The sequence below is a fragment of the Heliangelus exortis genome, unplaced genomic scaffold (assembly GCF_036169615.1).
Source record: "Heliangelus exortis unplaced genomic scaffold, bHelExo1.hap1 Scaffold_135, whole genome shotgun sequence".
NCBI classification, from domain to species: domain Eukaryota; kingdom Metazoa; phylum Chordata; class Aves; order Apodiformes; family Trochilidae; genus Heliangelus; species Heliangelus exortis.
This window is the reverse complement of record NW_027285952.1, coordinates 133,686-153,203: the sequence shown is the minus strand read 5'-3', so window position 1 is coordinate 153,203 and position 19,518 is coordinate 133,686. Positions and strand designations below refer to the sequence as shown.

Here is a 19,518-nt window from a genome sequence, read left to right as displayed (position 1 = left end):
CACTGGCCTCTCCCTCCTGGAGTCTCAGCTTGAGAATCGACAGCCCCTTGGGCTGGGAGCAGCCCTTCTTCTTCTCCATGGACATCCTGTGCCTCTTCTGCCACAGACGTTCCACAGTCACCCAGAGGAGCTGTTGTCTCCTGAGAGAGGTGCCCTCCTGGGACTGGGCCCCTCAGGGCTTGGGCTTTTCTGATCTACCCCACCATGGTTACCATAGAGACAGATTTATAGAATCACAGATTTATACAATCACAAAATCATAGAATCATGGAATCATTCGCAGAATCATAGAATCATAGAATCATGGAATGTCAGGTTGGAAGGCACCTCATCTGGTCCAACCCTTGGACATGAGATTTAAACTTTCTAAAGTGGGGGAATCTCACTAGCCAGGAGGGGCTAAAGGTACTGCCACCTGCAGCTTGCTGTCCCCTGTCCCCAAGCTCCTGGCACACCGATTGTCTTGCCCTTATCTGGCACAAGCAGAGGTCACGTTGGGTCCTTTGTGACATCACTTGGTGGCACCCTACTTCCCTGGGGGTGGTCAGCAGGGTCTTCATTGTCTGGCAGGACAGCGACGGGAGAGGAGAGGAGCTGGCGAGGAGCCCCCGAGCACAGCCCACGTCTTTCCCTGTTGGCCCCGGCAGCCTAACAGTACCAAGGTGTTTGACCCAAGCTTCCCCCTTCCCACTTCAACCCTTTTCCTTTTTCTCACAGGATGGCAGAGAGATTCCCCAGCCGCCCCATGGTGGAGGAGGGCAGGGATGAGAACATGGTGCAGCCTCTGATGGTCGGTGAGTGAAACCCTGGCAGGCAGAGGCAGCAGGAGCCATCCAGGCTGTGGGATGGGGACCTTTCCTGCCCCACTGCAAGGGGGGGGTTTCCCTTCCCCACCGTGCTGTGCTCCAGCACTGCAACCCTGCTCTCCTCTCCTCTCCTCTCCTCTCCTCTCCTCTCCTCTCCTCTCCTCTCCTCTCCTCTCCTCCTCTCTTAGATGACAGCTGGTTGCCTCTCTACAAAGAGGAAAGATTAAAGGAAGCTGTGGACTTCATCGTGGGCTTTGTCAGGAGCCCACAAAAGGTAACTGCAGACATTCCTGAGGTGGCCACACTGGGTGCTGCTGGCAGGGGCTCTGCTGCCTGCTGCCAGGCTGCTGGAGGTGTGTGTCCCCTCTCAGCCTCCCTGTTTCTCTCTCTGCCCACTGCCTGCCAGGACACAGAGCAGAAAACAAAGTTCCTGAACTGCATCTGGGTCCTGTGGAAGCGCCAAGGCCCTGGACTTGACACGGGGCGTGGAAATCTTCTGCCACGGGTACAGACTGGCAGAGAACATCAAGGTGAGGGGGAAGCTGGCAGTGCTGAGGAAGGAAGGGGCAAGGGCCCCAGCACCCTGTGAGGACAGAACTTGGGCAGGGTGCATGGTGGCACAGGGTGAGGGCAGCTGCCAGGTCCCATCTCTCTGTGCTCTGCAGGTGGTGCTGGAGGAGGAGCCCTTGTACCAACTGCAGACAGAAGTGCGGTGGCTTGCCATGCTGGCCATCGCCAAATTGAGGTACCTGCCCATCCTGAGGACCTCTGCCCCAGAGGGGGGACCTGGAGGCACTGCTCCCAGCACCAGTGTCCAACTGGACCCTCTCTCTTTGCAACACTGTGGGGACAGTGCTGGAGGGCAAAGAGAAAAGCCTCCTCCAGGCCTGCTTCTCCAGTGTCTTCTGGCTTCCTCCAAAGGAGAATATGAGGAACATGAGCCCTTGTCTCTACTTCAGGATAGGTGCTGGCTTAGTTGCAGGGAGCTCCCAGTCCCTCAGATCTGCTCCCTGGACACCCTGTGCTGGGATCTGAGCAGAGATGCAAGGCAGGGCAGGGTCTGGGCTTGACTTTCCCGCCCTCACTCCCTCCTGTGTGCCCTCCCTGTGGGCACAGTGCCACAGTCAGTGCCACAGGCTGCTGGAGGGGGTGTCTGCTCCCAGGGCACACCAGCGGCTTCTCTCTCCCCAGCTCCTGATCAACTTCTCCAACTGCGAGAGACCCTCTGTGCGTAAGAGGGCAGTGGGCAGGATTAGGGTGCTGAGCCATCTTCTGACCAAGTATTCCTCACAGAATGCAAGGACCTGGCATCCTCCAGCCAGGCCATCTCCCCCTCCCTGCACACCGCTGCAGCTCTCCCCAGCTCTCTGCTCTGGGAGACCATTCTGCTCTTCTGCCTCCCTCACCCAGGCTGCTCAAAATAAGACCTGTGTCTCCAGCAGAGACTTCCAGATCCCAAACCTCGGGCAGCTGCTGGGACAACTCATCCTCTTCCTGTCATTCGAGGAAGAAAATGAGCGGACCAGTGATGTGGCTTGGGATGCTCTTTGCTCCCTCTTCCTATTAATGCAACAAAAATGTAAGAGAAGCTGTGGTGGGCCGCATCTCTCTGCACACCAACATCACCCCACAGGTCTGCTTGTCTTCCTGGGTGTTGCCACAGAGCATTCCTGGGCTTGTTGGGGGCACCATGTCCGCAGCAGTGCCTCTCCTTTGCTCCTCATCCCCACACTCTTTCCCAGACTGCTGATGGTCCCAGGGAGCTGAGTTGTTCCTTCCAAGAGGAGGCAGCCCCACTCCTCTTCCTCACCTCCCTTGAAGAGCTTCTACCCCTGCCCTGTGGAGTCTGCAGCCATGGGAGCCCTGCCCCCTGCACCATGACTCCAGCCATGGTTTCACTGTGGGGCTGCCTCAGGGCTGGAGGCCTTGGGCTTTCCCAGCCCAGGAGCGTTCCCATGCAGACACTGCAGGCAGCTCCACCTTGACTTACACTGCTGTCCAGTACCCTCCTCCCCTGGCTGTGGGTCATCACCTCCCTCCTCAGCCATTCCTCCTTCCAAGCTCTTGTCAGGATGTGCTCAGCTTGCCTGCAAAGCCGCTGAATCTTACCCTCTCCTGTGTGACAACACTGCCCAAGGACCATGGGAAGCTCCAGGAGAACAGGGAAGCCCAGACTGCTGCCCTGTCCTGTGTGGAGAGTGCCAGAAATGTTACTGAGGTAGACCTTCCCCCTTGCTGCCACCCTTGTCCAGGGCATCAGGAGAGGATGTGTGTCAGCAATGGCACCAGAAACAGGGGAGCTAGCATGGCCTCACTGTCCCCAGAAAGAGGGTTCCTGCTGTCCCCGAGCAGAGATGATGCCAGGGCTGCCCTTCAGCATCCCAACAGCAGCAGCAGCTCCAGCCCTCCTGGCCACCAGCAAGCCCTGGGTGTCTGTAGGGCCAGCAGCACCCTTTGCCCATCACCCCAAACCTCCCTGGGGTCCTCTCTCCTCATCCTCCAATGGGCAGGGGCTGCAGCCCCTGCTGCCAGCTTTCCCGTGGGCACTGCTGCCACCATCCTTGCTAGGCAGCTCCCACCTGGGCTGCTGGCACAGCCCAGCTAGGCCACTCCATCAGGACACTATGTGTGACATATCTTTGCTCTCTTCCTTCCTCCCAAAGATATTAGCAAAGTACCTCCAGCCTTCAGAAAGGACAGATTTCCTCCTCAAAATCATCAAGGGCCTGACAGATCTCAGCATTTTCAAGAAGCAGCTGGTCAGAAGCGTGGTTCATGGGATCACGGGAGAGCCTGACCTCTGGCTGGTGGATGTAAGTGGCCTGCACCTGGATTGCCCTTCAGCTCTGTCAGCCCTTGTTCCTCCCTCCATCCCTCCCAGCCCTGGGTGGCTCGGGCACCTGAAGCCACCCACCTTAAGGCAGCAGAGAGGGCTGGGAAGGGCAACTGAGGAAATGGCTGCACTCCAGAGGCAGCACCATCCATCCATCCATCCATCCATCCATCCATCCATCCATCCATCCATCCATCCTCACCCGTGTCCTCCCCTCCAGATGCCAAAGATCATGAACTGCATCTACCAGAACCTGTGCTTCATGAGCACAGAGTCAGCCTGGCAGGGGGTGCGGTCGCTGCTTCTCAAGATGGTTGAGAAGTGCCCTGGGGAGGCAGTCACAGCTCTGTTGGACAGGGCTCCACCAGGAGACAGGTACTGGCCCCAAAAGTACCCAAAACGGTACTTGAGGGCTTGTAGCCTATGGGGAGAGGGACCCCTCCACTGCAGGGAGCACCAGCAGGGAGCAGCCCTCTCCTGCTGCCCGGGGCATCCCACCCGTGGGCCAGGGGCTGCATCCTGCAGGGCTGTCCCAGGCCATGCTGCTGTGGCTGAGGCAGCCCTGCTGACAGAGTGCTTTGGCTGGACACGTGGGAGGTGATGTTCTCCGTGCCCCAGGCCATGGAGATGGTTTTGCCCGAGCTCGTCATGCAGCTCCAGAAGAGAAAGCAGAAGATGCTCTTCCGCACTGTCATAGAGGACACTTCTTGCTTGGCTGTGAGTTCCCAGAAAGAGCCCCTGTGCCCTCGTCCTCAGCTGCAGGAGGGAAGAAGGAGCTGCACAGTGCGGGGAGCTCCACCAGCGCTCCCCATCCCTCACTGCTGGGTTTCTTTCAGCTGCTGGCCAGCATTCAATTGCCAGAGAAACTTTGCCAGAACATACAAGTTCTGGTTAGGTTAGGGTTAGGGTTTAGGGTAAGGGTGAGGGTTAGGGAAAGGGTTAGGGTTAAGTTTAGGTTTAGGTTTAAACTTAGGTTGAGGGTTAGGGTCAGGGTCAGGGGTTAGGGTTAGGATTAGGTTAGGGTTAGGGTTAGGGTTACGGTTAGGGTTAGGGTTAGATTTAGAGTTCTTGGGGGAGAGGGGGGAGGACCGTGGTATCAATTTTCCTGTCTATTTGTGTAGCATTAGAAATCTTTCCTTTCTATCATTAGCGTTTCATTTCAAGCTGTGTAGTTTAGTTTCCAAGCCGTAAGTCTCTCTCCCTTCCTCTGTCTCCTTTCTTTGTCTGGGAGGGAAGGGGGGGTTAGTAGATGAGTTAGCAGAGAGCATCTCTAATTGTGTTGAATTGCCGGCACAGCGCTAAACCCTGACAGATTTATTTGCGCTCAATATGAGGCTTAAGCTAATTAGGTGGAGTGGCAGCTGGGGTCCGTGGAAGCAGGGCCAAGGCCTCCGTGGCTCCTCTCCACTGGCACATGCTGCGTCCGACCCTCAGGGCGTCCCTGCGTCCCTGCCTGGGTGCAGCTGGCCATGGAGGCCTGGGTCAGGGATGAAGGGGTTAGGTGTTAGGATTAGGGTTAGTGTTTAGGGTTAAGGGATTAGAGTTTAGGTTTTAGGGTTTAGGATTCAGCGCTTAGGGTTAGGGGTTAGCGGTATGGGGTTAGGTGTTAGGCTTTAGGGGTTAGGGTTATGGTTTAGGGTTTAGGGTTGAGGGATAAGGTTTTAGGGATTAGGCTTTAGTGTAAGGGTTAACGTGAGGGTCAGGGTTAGGGTTAGGTTGAGGGTAAGGGCTTAGGGTTAGGGTGATGGGTTATGGTGACGGGTTGGGGTTAGAGGTTAGGGTTAGGATAAGGGTTAAGGCTGGGGTATATGGTTAGGTTTAGGATTAGGGTTTAGGGTTAGTGGTTAGGGTTAGGGTTATGGCTAGGGTTTAGGGTTCAGGATTAGGCATTAGGGGTTAGAGATCGGGTTAGGGTTAGTGTTTAGGGTTTATGGTTTAAGGTTTAGAGTTAGAGCTAGGGCTTAGGTTTCATTGTTTAGGGTTCAGGGTTAGGGCTAGAGTTAGGATTTCGGGCGAGGGTTTAGGCTTTAGAAGTTAGGGTTTAGGGTTAGGTTTAGAGTTTGGGTTAGTTACTGGGGTTAGGGGTCAGGGGTTAGAGTTGGGTTTCAGCCTGCCTTGAGCAGGGCACTCAGACAAGATGATGGTCAGCAGTGTCTTGCAGCCTGAGGCATTCTTTGATTCTGAATGATCTGTAGGATCATGCCGCAGGAGGTGCATGGGAAGCTCATCGTTGAGTAATCAAGGAGAGGGTGCTGATGAAGGAGAGGAGAGGGTGATTCTGGGAATGGAATTAGAAAGTGAGTTCCATGGGGCTGGGTTGGCTTCAGTTGAGTGGAATCATGGAATCATGGAATGGGTTGGGTTGGAACTAGATGATCTTTAAGCCTTCCAAGCCAACCCATTCCATGATTCCATGATTCTGTGACACAGTCCCAGCCAGTAGCAGGCCAGCAGCAGGGCTTTGTGAGTCAGGGCCTGGTGCTTGGACACCGCTGTCATGGGGGTCTCTGTGGTGACTGGGGGGATATAGAAGGGGTGTGGAGATCTGGGTTGTCCGTATCTGGGAGAGCACCTGCCTCAGGAGTCAGGAGCTGCCCTGGGTGACAGTGTCAGTGAAGGAAGGAAGGGCCAGAGCAGAAGTTCCCCTGGAGCCTGTGAGGAGAGGGCAGCTGTCCCCTGCAGCCCATGGAAGGGCCCGGAGGGGAAGATGTGGATCTGCAGCCCATGGACTGTTTTGCCAGGATAGAGCTAATTTTCTCTCTTGTCATTTTTCTTTCAGCTAAGTCTCTTGTAAGCAGCAGCTGCCCTGGCTGAAATAAACAGCAAGTTTTTTCCCAGTCAGTGTCTGCTTCTAGGAGTGATAACACTCAATGTTTATAGTTAGTGCTAGGGAATGTTCTGCAGAACAAGGCCGCTGCTCAGTTCTGAAGAACATCTCGTGCACCAGAAAGAGAAAAGGAGCAAGGAGGTCACACGTACAACATTCTTTAGGGAGGAGCAGAGACGAGAAAAGACCAAAATTGACCACAGAGAGTATTCCGTGCCATACACAACATCCTCAGTATAAATTTGAGGGATGCTGAGGGTCAGAGCCCTTCTGCCCTCTTCCTTCTTCCTTCCTTTGTCCTTTTGCCTTCGCCTGGGCCTGTTTGCTTCAGGATCCTGGGAGGGTTCGCTCGGTTCCTCTGGCTGTGGTCCTGCTCCGTGCCAGCCTGAATCTCTGTGTTCCTGCCTCCAGGTCCCGAGCACTGCTGAGTCCAGGAGTCCAGGCTGGACTTTCCCAGGGCCGCCCTGCAGCCTCAGTGGTGACGTGAGAGTTCTTGGGGGAGAGGGGGGAGGACCGTGGTATCAATTTTCCTGTCTATTTGTGTAGCATTAGAAATCTTTCCTTTCTATCATTAGCGTTTCATTTCAAGCTGTGTAGTTTAGTTTCCAAGCCGTAAGTCTCTCTCCCTTCCTCTGTCTCCTTTCTTTGTCTGGGAGGGAAGGGGGGGTTAGTAGATGAGTTAGCAGAGAGCATCTCTAATTGTGTTGAATTGCCGGCACAGCGCTAAACCCTGACAGATTTATTTGCGCTCAATATGAGGCTTAAGCTAATTAGGTGGAGTGGCAGCTGGGGTCCGTGGAAGCAGGGCCAAGGCCTCCGTGGCTCCTCTCCACTGGCACATGCTGCGTCCGACCCTCAGGGCGTCCCTGCGTCCCTGCCTGGGTGCAGCTGGCCATGGAGGCCTGGGTCAGGGATGAAGGGGTTAGGTGTTAGGATTAGGGTTAGTGTTTAGGGTTTAAGGATTAGAGTTTAGGTTTTAGGGTTAGGGTTTAGGATTCAGCGCTTAGGGTTAGGGGTTAGCGGTATGGGGTTAGGTGTTAGGCTTTAGGGGTTAGGGTTATGGTTTAGGGTTTAGGGTTGAGGGATAAGGTTTTAGGGATTAGGCTTTAGTGTAAGGGTTAACGTGAGGGTCAGGGTTAGGGTTAGGTTGAGGGTAAGGGCTTAGGGTTAGGGTGACGGGTTAGGGTGACGGGTTGGGGTTAGAGGTTAGGGTTAGGATAAGGGTTAAGGCTGGGGTATATGGTTAGGTTTAGGGTTAGTGGTTAGGGTTAGTGGTTAGGGTTAGGGTTTAGGGTTCAGGATTAGGCATTAGGGGTTAGAGATCGGGTTAGGGTTAGTGTTTAGGGTTTATGGTTTAAGGTTTAGAGTTAGAGCTAGGGCTTAGGTTTCATTGTTTAGGGTTCAGGGTTAGGGCTAGAGTTAGGATTTAGGGCGAGGGTTTAGGCTTTAGAAGTTAGGGTTTAGGGTTAGGTTTAGAGTTTGGGTTAGTTACTGGGGTTAGGGGTCAGGGGTTAGAGTTGGGTTTCAGCCTGCCTTGAGCAGGGCACTCAGACAAGATGATGGTCAGCAGTGTCTTGCAGCCTGAGGCATTCTTTGATTCTGAATGATCTGTAGGATCATGCCGCAGGAGGTGCATGGGAAGCTCATCGTTGAGTAATCAAGGAGAGGGTGCTGATGAAGGAGAGGAGAGGGTGATTCTGGGAATGGAATTAGAAAGTGAGTTCCATGGGGCTGGGTTGGCTTCAGTTGAGTGGAATCATGGAATCATGGAATGGGTTGGGTTGGAACTAGATGATCTTTAAGCCTTCCAAGCCAACCCATTCCATGATTCCATGATTCCATGATTCTGTGACACAGTTATACTAACTACAGGTTAGTAGACAAGTGTCCTGGTTTGGGCCAGGACAAAGGTTATTTTCTGTCTTGTAATTTTTCTTTCAGCTGAGTCTCTTCTAAGTAGTTGCACTTGCTGAAATTAACAGCAAGTTTCTGAGGCAGTGTGTGTTTCCAGGACTGATAACACTTGATGTTTGTAGTTACTGCTAGAGGCTGGTATGCAGAGCCAAGGACACTGCACAGCTCTGAGGAAAACATAAAGAGGTCCCACTTGCAGCCCTCCTTTGGGGAGGAACGGACAAGTTGGTGCCAGAATTGACCAAACAGAATATTCCATCCCATATACATCATCCTCAGTATAATCTGATGGATGACGAGGATCAAGCCAGATTTCCTGCCTCCAGCTTCCGGCTCCCTGCCTTTCCTGCCTTTCCTGCTTCCTTTCCTTCACCTGGCATCCTGGAAGGATCCCGTCCGTTCGTCTGCCTGTGGTCCTGATCCGTGCCAGCTCTTATCTGTGTGTTCCTGCCTCCAGTTCCCGACTGCTGCCGACTCCAGGAGTCCAGCCTGGACTTTCCCAGAGCTGTCCTGCAGACTCGGTGGTGATGTGAGAGCTATGGGGGGGAGGGGGGAAGGAATGTGGTATCCATTTTCTAGTATATTTGTATATATTTAGTAATTTTTCCCATCTATCATTAGTGTTTCATTAAAGTTGTGTAGTTTAGTTTCCAACCCATAAGTCTCTTTCCTTTCTTATCAGGGAGGAGAGAGAGATTAATAGAGAGCGTCTGTTACTCGGTTTAATTGCCAGGCCAGTGTTAAACCGTGACAGATTTATTGGCGCCCAACGTGGGGCCCGAGCTAATCGGCTCGAGTCCAGTTCAGATTTTGACTAATTTGCCTGAATAGTTTGAATTCCAACTCCAGTCGAAGAATGGCTTCGTCGAGTGGGAATTAGAATTAGTGGGAATTAGTGGGAATTTTCCTTTGGAAATTTCACAGAGTTGGAGATTAAACCAATCATGCCGTACCTTTGATACTTAGGGTATGCAATCTGTTTATTTGCAGCTGGAATTGCTGTTAATATGTGGTTTTTCAATCGTAAGAGCTGCTTAAGAACCATCGTTGCAATATGGTCCTCAATATTGATGTATATCATGGTGCATGGTGCAGTGGTGTTTCATATAAGGGTTAAGAACTTTGATAATAATTACATTTTCAGCCTTCTTTTGAGGAAATATACCTCTTTTGGGCTGAGTTCAATGGATTCTTGTCAAAATGGCATTATGCTTGTTATAGTTTTGAGCCTCCTGATTCTTGTAGCCATTGTTGTTCAGGTGTCTGTGAATATTTTTATGTGCTATCATATGTTGGTGAGGAATACGACAACTACAACTAGGGGAACGAGCACACCTCATAAAGAGAGCACCCCCACTCCTGCCATTTCTTGCCCCACCTCACACAAGGGCACAACTCAGATAAGGCCGGCCAGCATCGCCAGTGTTTCTGCTACAGCTGCAGCTCCTGTCTCTACCCCCACAGACACTGCTGCTCAGAAAACGAGCCCTGCTGCTGCTACTGCTGCAGACACCACAGCTTCTCCCCCTCATCCCACACAGTTACTTGTTGACCCTGTAACTAGGAGAAAAGGAAAACAATGGAAATCCGAAAAGAGCCGTAACCCTTCCACGTCTGAATGAGACGACCAGGTGACAGAGGAGATAGAGGATACTGCCTCTCCTCGTAGAGCAGCTAGAAGAGACTCTAAAGCAGAGTCAGCTGAGGAGGACTCAGACTCAGAATCTGCTCAGTCCTATTCCATGAGAGACTTGCGTACTCTGAGAAAAGACTACAGCCGTTTTTCAGGTTAACCACTTCTCTCTTGGTTACTCCAATGCTGGAATGAAGGGGCTGCTACCATAACATTAACTCAGAAGGAAGCTAGACAGTTGGGATCCCTGGCCAAAGATGCAGGTATTGATCGGGCATTTGGGGAAAAGGCTGGAACCACCAGCCTATGGAAACGACTCTTGGCAGCTGTAAGGGAGAGATATCCCTATAAAGAGGAAATAGACTGCCCACAGGTCAAAGAATCCAAACTTGAAAAAGCTATCAGGTATCTGGAGGAATTGGCTGTACGAGACGTGATCTATAATGCTGATGACATTGAAGATCCTTATCACGTATCGTGCCCTAAACCCACGATGCAAAGGTTTGTGCATGCTGCACCACCACCTTTTAACCATACACTATCAGTAATGCTATGGGTTCCTGCAGATGTGGATGCAACTGTGGGTGATGTGATTAAAACAGCACGAGAGTGTGAAGATGCTGTCACAGCCCCTCGTCGGGCCTGGGTCTCAGCTATAAAAAGAACATCTACAGTACATCGATGACATCATTGTGTGGGGTGACACAGCAAAGGAAGTCTACGAGAAAGGTGAGGAGATAATTGAAATCCTTCTAGAGGCTGGTTTTGCTATTAAAAGGAGCAAGGTCAAGAGACCTGCACAAGAGATACAGTTTCTGGGAGTGAAATGGCAAGATGGACGTCCCCACATCCCAATGGACGTGATTAACAAAATAACAGCTATGGCCCCACCAACTACCAAAAAAGAAACTCAGTCCTTCTTAGGAACTATTGGTTTCTGGAGGATGTATATTCCTTCTTATAATCAGACTGTGAAACCTCTCTACGAGGTTACCTGGAAGAAGAAAGACTTTAAATGGGGCTCAGATCAACAAGCTGCTTTTGAGAGTATCAGACAGGAGATTGTGCAGGCAATGGCCCTTGGACCAATTCGAACAGGGCCAGACATTAAAAACGTGCTTTACACCGGAGATGGAGGTGATGGTCCTACATGGAGCCTCTGGCAGAAAGCTCCAGGAGAGACTCGAGGCCGACCTCTAGGATTTTGGGGTCGAAACTACAAAGGCTCCGAAGCCAATTACACAGCCACTGAAAAAGAGATACTGGCCGCATATGAAGGAGTTAGAGCTGCTTCAGAAGTGACTGGTACTGAAGCACAGCTCCTCCTAGTGCCACGATTACCTCTACTGGGTTTTATGCACACAGGTAGAGAATCTTCCCATCATGCTGCCGATGCTACCTGGAGTAAATGGATTGCTCTACTCTCACAGAGAGCTAGGACAGGAAGACTTGATCGTCCAGGAATTGTAGAAGCAATAACACATTGGCCAGAAGGCGAACACTTTGGAATGACACCAGAAAAACTGGTAAAACGGGCTGAAGAAGCCCCACCATATGATCAACTACCAGAGAATGAGAAACAATATGCTCTTTTCACTGATGGATCCTGCCGTCTGGTAGGAGGCCATCGAAGGTGGAAAGCTGCCGTATGGAATCCTACATGACTAGTTGCAAAAACAGATGAAGGAGATGGTGAATCAAGTCAATTTGCAGAGGTCAAAGCCATCCAATTGGCTTTGGACATTGCTGAACAAGAAAAGTGGCTGAGACTTTATCTCTATACTGACTCATGGATGGTAGCAAACGCCTTATGGGGTTGGTTAAAGCAGTGGAAACAATACAACTGGCAATGTAGAGACAAACCTATCTGGGCTGCTGAACTATGGAAAGACATTGCTGCTAGGTTAGAGAAACTTGATGTAAAAGTACGTCACGTAGATGCCCGCGTACCTTCATATCGAGCTACTGAGGAACATCAAAACAACCAAAGAGCAGATGAGGCTGCTGAAGTGTTCCAAATAGATCTGGACTGGGACCATAAAGGTGAACTGTTTTTAGCCAAATGGGCCCACAACGCTTCAGGTCATCAAGGCAGGGATGGAACATCTCGATGGGCTCGTGACCGAGGGGTGGATTTATCTTTGGACGCTATTGCGCAGGTTATCCACGACTGTGACATATGTGCTGCAATTAAGCAAGCTAAAAGGTTGAAACCTCTGTGGTATGAAGGGAGATGGTCAAAATATAGGTATGGGGAGGCCTGGCAAGTCGATTACATCACACTGCCTCAAACCCGCCAGGGTAAGCGCTATGTGCTTACAATGGTGGAGGCAAGTACAGGATGGCTGGAAACATATCCTGTGCCTCATGCCACAGCCCGGAACACTATTCTGGGCCTAGAGAAACAAGTCTTGTGGAGACATGGTACACCAGAAAGAATTGAGTCAGATAATGGAACTCATTTCAAAAACAGTCTTAATAATAACTGGGCCAAAGAACATGGTATTGAGTGGATATACCATATCCCCTATCATGCACCAGCCTCAGGTAAAACTGAAAGGTACAATGGACTGTTAAAAACTACCTTAAAGGCAATGGGTGGTGGAACTTTCAAAAACTTGGGACAAGCACTTGGCAAAAGCTACCTGGTTAGTTAATACCAGGGGTTCCATCACTTGAGCTGGTCCTGCTCAGTCAGATCTTCTACACACAGTAGATGGGGACAAAGTGCCTGTGGTGCATGAAAAGAATCTGCTAGGGAAAACAGTTTGGGTTTATCCTGCATCAGGCAAAGGCAAACCCATTCATGGGTTCATTACTGTTTCATTAAACTTGTGTAGTTTAGTCTCCAACCCATAAGTCTCTCTCCCTTATTCTCTCTCCTTTCTTATGGTGGAGGAGAGAGAGATTAATAGAGAGCGTCTGCCATCGGTTTAATTGACGGGCCAGTGTTAAACTGTGACACAGGGACATGGGAACAACACGGGGTCAACATGGGATCTACATGTGATTAACATGTAATTAACACGTGATTAACAGGGGGGTTCAGGCCAATCACAGGGTTTTGTTGACATGGGATGGACATGGGGTCAACAGTCTAGGAAATTCATAGAGTGTACAGAGGATAATTTCCTGCTCCAGCCGGTGAATGAGCCCACCAGGGATGGAGCCCCGCTCGACCTCCCGTTCACAAACAGAGAGCGGCTGGTGGGAGATGTGGTGGTCAGTGGATGTCTGGGACACAGTGGTCACGAAATAATCAAGTTTTCAATCCTCAGGGATGCAAGGAGGGCTGTCAATAAAACCTCTATGTTGGACTTCCGGAAGGCAGATTTTGGCCTATTCAGAAGACTGATTCAGAGTGTACCCTGGGAAACAGCCCTTGGAAACAAAGGGGTCCAGGAAGGGTGGACGTACTTCAAGGAGAAAGTTCTGAAAGCACAGGAGCAGCTGTCCTGGTGTGCCGAAAAGGCGAGCCGGTCTGGCTGAACTGGGAGACTTTGAAAGAAATTAGGGTTAAGAAGAGAGCCTACCGATTGTGGAAAAAAGGGCTAACTACTCAGGAAGAATTTAGGAATATAGTTAGGTGTTGTAGAAAGAAAATTAGAGAGACAAAGGCACAACTTGAACTGAATCTCACCACCTCTGTGAAGGATAACAAAAAGTCCTTTTACAGATGAATTGATAGCAAAAGGAGGGGCAGGGAAAACCTCCATTCTCTACTGGACTATATATAACAATATAGTTATCCAAGATGAAGAAAAGGCTGAGGTATTTAACACCTTCTTTGCCTCAATTTTCTACAGCAAGACAGGTTATCCTGAGGACAGCTGGCTTCTTGAGCTTGTAGAAAGAGACGAGAATCTGAACAGCCCCCCTGTAATCCAGAAGGAAACAGTCAGTGACCTACTGAGCTGCTTGGATCCCCACAAATCTATGGGACCTGATGGGATCCACCCAAGGGTGATGAGGGAGCTGGCAGAACAGCTCACCAAGCCTCTCTCAATCATCTACCAACAGTCCTGGCTCACTGGGGACATCCCAGATGATTGGAAGTTGGCCAATGTCACGCCAATCCACAAAACGGTCCAGAAGGAGAACCCGGGAAACTCCAGGCCCGTCAGCCTGACCTCAGTGCCTGGCAAGGTTATGGAGCAGATCATCCTGGGGACAATCACACAGCACCTGCAGGATGGACAAGGGATTAGACCCAGCCAGCATGGGCTTAGGAAGGGCAGGTCCTGTCTGACCAACCTGATCTCCTTTTATGATCAGGTGACCCATCTGGTGGATGAGGGGAAGGCTGTGGATGTGGTCTACTTGGCCAGCAAGGCCTCTGACACCGTCTCCCACAGCATTCTCCTGAAAAAGCTGTCAGCCCACAGCTTGGACAGGGGCACTCTGTGCTGGGTTAGGAACTGGCTGGAGGGCCGAGCCCAGAGAGTGGTGCTGGATGGTGCTGATCCAGTTGGCAGCCGGTCACTAGTGTTGTCCCCCAGGGATCAGTCTCTCAGCCCAGTTCTATTTAATATCTGAGATGAGAATATCTGTGCTGAGAGATGAATGAACAAACTGCTCCAGAAGTCAGAATGGAACCTGAAAGTACCTTGAAGCATTGTTTGGCCCCACTGAGGACCATTGCTGCCAGAGCCTCCCCATGGCCTTGTTAGAGCAGATCACTGGAGGCCATGATTGCAGGGAGGCAAAGATTCTGTATAGGTGGCTCTGAAAGCAAAGATTTTTCATTATTTATTTATTAATGCAGCATTGAGGACAAACTCTGAAACCCAGGCAATGGGAAGGCAGAGCCCATCCCTCTCTTATGAGTCAGGACTCTTCCTAGGGACAGTGGAGTATGAAAACGTGTAATAAAAAAAAAATTCAGACACATCTTGACCTCCCCAAGAAGGGGAAAGAAAGTCCAGAGCCCCAGGACAAAATTCCTCCTGGTAGACCATGGTGTTTGAGGCAGCTGCCACGTCTGGGGTGACAAAGCCCTTGGTCCTGTTGGGCCTTTCAGCCTTCCAGAGCCCTTGGCCACCTCTCCTGCAGGCTGCCCTACACTGTCCATGCCTGCAGCTCCTTTAAACTGCTTTAGAAATGCTTTAAACTGAAGGACAATGAGAGAGGAACCCAAGATGGCAAACACCTTCCCACCATCACCACTACAAGTGATCTGGAATTAAACCAGGCCTGCTGACCCCAGGAGTCCAGCCATAGTAATTTTTCCTTTTTATCATTACTGTTTCATTAAAGCTGTGTAGTTTAGTTTCCAACCCATAAGTCTCTCTCCCTTATTCTCTCTCCTTTCTTTATCAGGGTAGGGAGGGGCATTAATAGAGAGCTTCTGTCATTCAGTTAATTGTCGGCCAAGTGTAACACCCTGACAGATTTATTGGCACCAAATGTGGGCCTTAAGCTAAATATCTAGAGCCCATTTGAAAATTCAACTCATTTATATGAACAGTTTGAATTTTGACTTCAGTGAAGGATACCCAGATGGCTCCGCTGAGTGGGAATCAAGCTATTTTCTCTGGAAATTTCACAGGGTTGGAAATTAAACCAGTCCTGCTGTACCTTTGGTATGCAGGGTGTGATCTGTGGCTTTTTATCTGGGATTAGTGTTGCTCTGTGGTTCATTCTTGGTAACAGCTGCTTACAAACCATAGTTGTGATATGGTCTTCAACAGTGTGGTACATGGTACAGTGTTGTTTCACACACCTAGGAGATACACATAGTATACACATTTCATACACATAAGAAATATCCCTATAAAGTGGAAATAAACTGCCCACAGGTCAAAGCAGCCACACTTGGATATGAAAGAAATATCTGCATGAGATGTGATCTATACAATGATGAGTCTGTAGATCCTTATCACATGCCATGCTCTAAGCCTGGGAGGCAAAGGTTTGTGCATGCTGCACCATCCCCATTTAACCATACGCTATCAGTAATGTTATGGGTTCCTGGAGAAATGGAACCAACTGTGGGTGATGGGATTAAAAAAGCACAAGAATATGAAGATGCTGTCATGGCTCCTCATCAGGCCTGGGTCTCAGCTGTAAAGGGAACAGCTGAAAAACTGCACCTCCCCCATCACAAAGTCCTGGTGGCCTGGAACTGTCTGGGACCATGTCACAGAATCATAAAACCATGAAATGGATTGGCTTGGAAGGGTTCAAGATCATTTTGTTCCAACCCCCTGCATGCATGGGTAGGGACACCTCCCACCCAACTGAAGCCACTCTGGACACAGAGACAAAAGCAACCTCACGTTCCTGACCCTTTCCCCAGACATGCTCACATTGCTCAAATGTAACTTTTTTCTAAAATTTTATGTATTTCAGTTAATAACTGACATCACCCTGGTGCAAGGTGCTCCAGGGCTGCAGATCCACATCTGCCCCTCTGTGCTCCTCCATGGGCTGCAGGGGACAGCTGCCCTCTCCCCACAGCCCTTCCTTCAGTCACTGACCTTGGGGTCTTGTGGAGGGCTGGGAGCAGGCTTCCACCTCCTTCTCCATGGACATCTTGGGCATTTTCTGCCACAGATATTCCATGAGCACCCAGGGCAGCTGCTGACTCCTGAAGGAGGTGCTCTCCTAGATATGGTCACCATGGAGACCCCCATGACAGTGGTGTCCAGGACCCAGACCCTGCATCACAAAGCCCTGGTGGTGGCTGTGGAGATGCCCAGGCCTGGAACTGGCTGGGACTGTGTCAAAGAACAATGGAATCATGGAATGGGTTGGGTCGGAATGGTTCAAGATCATTTAGTTCCGATCCAACCCATTCCATGATTCCATGATTCCACTCAACTGAAGCCAACCCTTCTCCTGTCCCCATGGAACTCCCTTCTTAATCCCATCCACAGCATCAGCCTCATTCAACAGTAGTGTCTCTTGGAGCTGCTCAAGGATGAGCTTCCCGTGCTCCTCCTGCTCCATGATCCTACAGATCATTCCCGCTATCATTCTCCAGATCATTCTGAATCACAGAATACCTCAGGCTGGAAGAGACCCCTGAGCATCTCCTTGTCTGAGTGCCCTGCTCAAGGCAGGATGAACCAGATGAGGTTGCTCAAGGGCGTCCCCAGCGTGTCTTCATCCACACAGGGGGTGAAAGTGCCTTTTGTCCCACCCCACAGGGGGATTATAAAGACAGGAAACAGTGTTGGCACAAGTTCTGGACACTGAGGCACTGTCACTGCTTGCCAGGAGGACTTTGGATCACTGATGGCACTGTGACCCTCATCATCTCGTGAACTTCCCACCCACCACATCACCCACCTGGGTGGGTGACATCACCAGTCTGGCTACAACAGGACAATGGTAGAGCATGGCAAAGGGCATTCTAAAGGCCAGGTGCACCCCATCCCTTTCTGTCCCCTGCCCACTCTGCTTCAGCAATCCCTTCTTTGTCCTTCACCTGCCTGGAACAGGCTCATTTCTCATTTCCATGATTTTCCTTTTCTCCCACTCCCAGGGCCAACAAGTATCTGTGTGTGCCAAGAGGGAGAGGCTGTGGTGTCTGCAGCAGGAACAGCAGCAGCGTTGGCTTTCTCAACAGCAGCAGTGTCTGTGGGGAGCAGCTGCAAAGAAAGCAAAAGTACAAGACAGAAAATTACCTTTATCCTGGCCCAAACCAGGACACACCTGGCTTAGATTTTAGCCGTACCTCTCACTAAGCAGAGGTCTGCACAAATAAAATGATATCCTCTTAACTTCAGAATGACTGACAGTGTGGTATGGTGTGACATAAAGAGATATACCATAGATACAGGAAGCACAAACTAGCAAATAGACTGGAAAACCTGCTGATGAGGTCCTTTGTCCCAGCTGCAGACCACCAAGGGAGGGATGCTCTCTGCTTGGCTGTGGGACCCGCTGGGAACAGGACTCCCCCAGAGATTTCTCTGCAGGGACCCAATGCTTCCACCAAAAGTATTTAGGAGTGAATTCTTTTCTCCATAAGAGACCTTAATGGCAAAGCTGTCTGTGCCTTAGAGCTTACTGCCTGTTTCTTGAAGAGATGCTCTCTCTGGGGATATCCAAATTCCTCTTTCTGTCTGACAAATAGGAAAGTCCTGTCCCCCTCTGCAGGATGTGTCTGTCGGGTGCTGGTCAGGCTGCAGAAGTCATTCTGTGCAGAGGCAGCACAAGTTTTGACTGGATCCCCAAAGGGAGATGGTGAGATGAGTATTTGCTGCTGTGAGTTGTGTCTGAAGGAAAGGGAGCAGATCAGAGGGCTCGGTGTGGAGCCCCGTGTGACAGCTCTAGAGCAGAGCTGCCATGAAGGCTCTTTTAGAATGAGGCTCTGAAACTTGAGTGGCATCAGAAAGCACTGGGAAGAAATACACTGTCCATGTGCTTTCCTTAGGAAAATGAACCCTCTGGCCCACAACAGGGAACTGGAGCTGAGCTCTGGCACTCCAAACTGAGCCATGCCAGACACGCAGCAAAGGACACGATCACATTGCTCGTGCCCAAGTGATTTCTGGAGCAGTCTTTCTACTTCCAAGGCCCTTTCTGCACTCTTGAAAAGCAGGCTATGTTTTTTCCTTCAGAAATATGGGGTTTTTCTATTCCATTTCAAAAAGCAGGTGTGCAGAAAATGAAAAAGGGTAAAGAGGAGCAGAACTGGTAGCAGCAAGAAATAAGGGTCAGAGACTGATGAAAACTTTAAAACCAAAATCCAAATCAATTTATTTACAAAAATTACAAAAAAGGAGAGGGTGGGGACGGCAGGGAAGGGAAAAAAAGAAAAGGGAAGGAAAGGGAGGGGAAAGTGGGAGGGAAAGGGGAGTGGAAAGGGGAGGAGAAAGAAGGAAGGTGAGTGGGGGAATGGGAGGGGAAGGGGAAAGAGGAAAGAGGGAGGGAAAAGGGGAAGGAGAAAGGGGAAGGAGAAAATGGTGAAGGAGAAAAGGGGATGGAGAAAGAGAAAGGAGGAAAGGAGAAGGGGGAAAGGGGGGAGGAGGGGGAGGAGGGGGAGGAGGGGGAGGAGGGGGAGGAGGGGGAGGAGGGGAAGAAGGAAAAAGGGAGAGGGGGGGAGGGGGGGAGAGGGGGAGGGGGGAAGGGGGAAGGGGGAAGGGGGGAAGGGGGGAAGGGGGGAAAAGGGGGGAAAAGGGGGGAAAAGGGGGGAAAAGGGGGGAAAAGGGGGGAAAAGGGGGGAAAAGGGGGGAAAGAAGGAAAAGAAAAGGGGGAAAAGGGGGAAAAGGGGGAAAAGGGGGAAAAGGGGGAAAAGGGGGAAAAGGGGGAAAAGGGAGAAGGGGGAAAGAGGGAAAAATGTGGAAAAGGGGACTGTGAAAAGGTGGATAATGGGAAAAGGGGGAAAAGTGGGAAAGGAGAGAGGGAGGGGACTACACAGGAATGGAGAGGAGAGGGGGAAGAAGGGGGAAGAAAGGGGAGAGGGAGGGAGAGGAGAGGGAGAGGGAAAAGGGAAGGGGGAGGGGAGGGAAGACAATGGGAGAGGAGGGAAAAGGGAAGGGGGAGAGGGAGAGGA

At 50.8% G+C, this 19,518-nt stretch overlaps 1 protein-coding gene across 1 annotated transcript in view; it reads right to left on the bottom strand.

The window, feature by feature from the left end:
- The window catches only part of LOC139790750 (ankyrin repeat domain-containing protein 26-like), a 678,272-nt gene that overhangs the window by 587,534 nt on the left and 71,220 nt on the right, over nt 1-19,518 (bottom strand). The window lies entirely within an intron of this gene.